The 3859-nt window shown below is 56.1% G+C and overlaps 1 pseudogene; it reads left to right on the top strand.

Annotated features, from left to right (window-relative positions):
• The first annotated feature begins 3466 nt into the window (after window positions 1-3466).
• The window catches only part of LOC107183676, a 12292-nt pseudogene continuing 11899 nt past the window's right edge, over window positions 3467-3859 (top strand).

Raw genomic sequence — 3859 nt, 5'->3', positions numbered from 1 at the left:
ACCCTCTGAGCCCCGCGCTCTCGGTGTACCCGGGCTCGGGAGGGTGGAAGGAGACGCCTGAGCCCGGCCCTGCGTCCCGCGCGGGAGCCGCCTGGTGTCTCACTCACTGATACACCAGCGTTCTCACCCACAAGTGATGTGTGTGCGTCCTTTTCAAACACAAGATAAAGCAGAAATATTTAGCTTAATGAGTACGGTATGTGGGGCCCTTGTAGCCACCAACCAGCTCAAGAACTAGGGCTGCGCCAGCCGCACCCCAAGTCCATGGAGCGCTGCCTCCGACCATAACCCCTCCTCCACCCGCGGCGTCTGGGGCCTCGTGGTCCGGAGCTCGCAGCCGCTGCTGACTTGACGCGGGGTCTCTGGCCGGAGACGGGCTCAGTCAACATCCCCGAGTGTGGCCACTGACTGACCGGCTCAGCGTAGCGGGCACAGATCCTCAGAGGCCCAAAGGGACGGCACGTCCGACCCCACCCCACACACCTCATCCCCCACCCCCCTTCGCTGAGAGCTTTCCCGGGCAGCTCCGCTCAGGGGCCCAGATCCTCCTGTTCAAACCCCAGCAACCCCGCCAGCAGCGGCGGCATCTTGTCCGTGACACGTGCAGAGCGCGGGCGGCGGGAGGGAGGAGCTGTCCGCGGCCCCCTGGCGGCGGGGTGCGGCGCTGGCACTCGGGTGTCGGGCGTCCCACCCCCTGCAGCCCCTGGCCCCGCCGCTCAGGCATCTTCAGAACTTTGTACCAACAGCAATGACAGTGCTAGCAGCGAGCACGAGGGGGCGCTGTGCCGAGCACGCAGCACTTCAGCTTGCTGACAATTAGGGGCGGTGCAAGGAGCCCCGCCTCACAGATGAGAAGATACTCACTCCGGGACAGCAGGGATTTTGTCACGTCCACTGTTTTGGCCCCTGCTTTACCCTGTTTCCTCCTCCACCAGATCTCGTGGGCGATACTGTGATTGTCCCCCACTGTTTAGAGGAGGAAGCGGAGGCTCGGAGAGACAAAGTAACTTGCCCCAGGAAGTTCGGAAGGAGAAGAGTCAGGATTAAAACTCCAGTCAATGTCTCAGTACCTTTGCTCTCTGCCCAGCCCAATGGGCACTCCCTGGCGAACTCCTACTCATCCTTCAAGACCCCGCTGAAACATCGCCTCTGCTCCGAGGCCTTTCCTTCGGCCTCCTGCATCCCCTCCCCATGCATTTGGCTCCCCATGTACTGCTACACCGCCTGTTGGTCTCGCAACACATCACATCCGGTCCCACGCGGCTGCCCATGCTTCTCTGTGCTGGGAGTGTAGGGGACAGCATTGGCCCCGGACACTGCCTTCCCGGGCCCACTCACAGTCAGGGAACATGTTTTGCAGCCTCAGTCCTCCTCACTGGTAAAAAAAAAAAAAGTTCCAATTTCCTCTGGGTAGCTCCCTCCACAACTCTGGTGGAGCCAAGGCCTCGCCCTACTGCTGGGGGTGGGGTTGTGACCCAGTCTGACCAATCAGTACAGTCCATGCTTCTGTTCTCAAAGATGGTTCAGGAAGTTGGTCTATGGAGGCTCAACTATCAAAAATCCTCAGCACCACAGAGATTTTGCCTCATGGTAGACATCCAATAAATAATTAATAAGCAAACGTTAAAAAGTGGCCACAAGGATAGGGGCGCTGCTTTGGAGCGATGGGGTATACCAATGAATTGTTCACTTTAAAAATGCTTAATTCCATATGATGTGATTTACACCTCAATACATTATTTTAAAAAGAAAGCAATCTCTCTTTACAAAAAGTCACCACAAGTTTACTCAGAATGGCTGGGATGATGAACAAGAAGGTGGAATCTGGAGAAGGCACACTGAGAAATTGTGTGTATGTGACTGGGTGAGTGTGAAGAATGTGTGTGTGAATGTGTGTGTGTGTGTGTGTGTGTGTATAAATGTGTCTGAGTGTGAATGAGTGCATGACTGGTGTGTGTGAATGTGACTGTGTGAATGTGGGTGATGGTGTGTATGTGACTGTGTGAGTGTGTGAGCGTGTGTGTGACTGTGAGTATGTAAGAATATGTGTGTGACTGTTGATTATGTGCAAGGGTGTGTGCGCACTGTGTATGTGAGTGGAGTGTGAATGTATGTGAATGTGTGTGTGACCATGTGACTGAGCGTGAGCATGTGTGTAAGTGTGTGAGTGTGTGACTGTGTGTGTGTGCGCGCTCCTCCCTGGTGACTCAGGGAAACCTGTGTTCCCTTTAGAAAGCTGAGATTCTGCACGTCCAAGGCCGAGTCAGAGGCAGTGAAGGCCCACAGCGCTCTGGGGCTGAAATGCTTGTTTTACCTCCCAGCGCCTCTGGCTCCAGGAACTGGCTCTTGGCCCCAGCCCCTCCTGATCCCTCAACCCCTCGCAGGCCCTGAGGTGGCCTGGGGCAGGCCCAGTGCTGTGACCAACCCGAGGGGGTGCCTCTGCCAAGCCCAGACCCACTGCACGCCCGCTCTGGTTCCTCTCTCTGCACCATCTTATCTCTCCGGGTCATCATGAGCCCAAGGCCCCACCTGGATTCTCATCTCCTTTGCTGCTGAGTTTGTGAATCTCTTCAAACGGCCTCTACACACAGTCAAACAGCAAAAGGTAACCAGGCAGCAATGGCGGCCGTTCTGTGGTGCCTGCTGTGGCTGTGTGCTGGCCCTATGCCCCCCCGTCATGGCCCCGCGTGCCCTCACTCTCAGCATCTTACAGGGGTGGACAAGTGTTCAAGGTCACTGAGTGGCCACAGAGAAGGTTCCAAGGCCCGACTGCTCTGAGGTGAGCTTTGCCTGCAGCTGAGGGGTACTCCCCAGCTCTGTCTTCCATCCACGTGCTGATTCAGGTTAAGGGTCTAAACCCAACACTGTCCCCTTGAGAAGTTTTGGGGTGAGCACAGTGGCTCAGCTCTGGGATAAAATCTCTCAGAAACCCCATTATTTCCAGGAATCTGAGACTCAGGGAGTGGTCCGGGCGCCCTCCAGTGGCCACTGGGGAGCATGCAGCCAAGCCTGGGCAGGGTTCCCAATTCCTGGAGGCACATCTGAGCGGTTGAGGGTGAGGTTGGCCAGAGCCTACAGTGGCAGCATGTAGGTGCTGGGTCCCGTTGAGTTTTCTAAAACTCACCCAATTTGGCATTCTAGTCAACACGTGTCCACGTTTCTTTTCACATACAATCAACATTTCCTTTGCTCTTCCCTTTTCCACTGTATTTGAAGTAGGACTTCAAGCTTCCTCTACACCTCACAGGCTTCAGGTGTATACCACTCGCAGGTCTATGCTGGAATACACTCAGGGGAAGTGGCAACATATGGTCCCAGGGAAAGTCCAGTGGCCGTTCATCATAGCCCAACGTGCAAGCACTCCAAATGCCCACTAACGGCCGGATGGGAAAGTGAGATGCGATCTATCTGTGCGGCGGGATGATGATGGACAGTACAAGGGACCCAGGCCGAGGCGCCCCACAGCATGACGACCCCTGACAACACGGCCAAGTGCAGGTGCGGTCACACAGCCACACGGGGCATGAAGGCGTTTGCACAAAAGGTCCAGAATAGAAACAGGAAGTTTGGTCTCTGATTCACTCCTCTTGTCTGTCCATCTCTCTCCACTCTGTTCCAGCCTTTCCCCCACTTCCCACCCAGAGTCTGCACCCCTTTCCTGCAGCTGATGCAGTCCATCCAGGGGTGCCTTCTCGTGTCCCGCACCCCCAGGAAGCTCCAGGAGGTTGTGATGGTTGAAATAGTCTAGTCCCCTCGGGGCTCTCTGTCCCCTGCTTCCCCGGGCCCCTCCTCAGACTTGTTTCTCCCTCTTTGCACTGATAGGAAGATGCCCCAGCTGGGGTTTGGGGGGGAGCACAGA

Source organism: Myotis davidii, unplaced genomic scaffold (assembly GCF_000327345.1).
Source record: "Myotis davidii unplaced genomic scaffold, ASM32734v1 scaffold262, whole genome shotgun sequence".
NCBI classification, from domain to species: Eukaryota; Metazoa; Chordata; class Mammalia; order Chiroptera; family Vespertilionidae; genus Myotis; species Myotis davidii.
The sequence above is the reverse complement of the archived record's forward strand: the minus strand, read 5'-3'. Positions and strand labels throughout refer to the sequence as shown.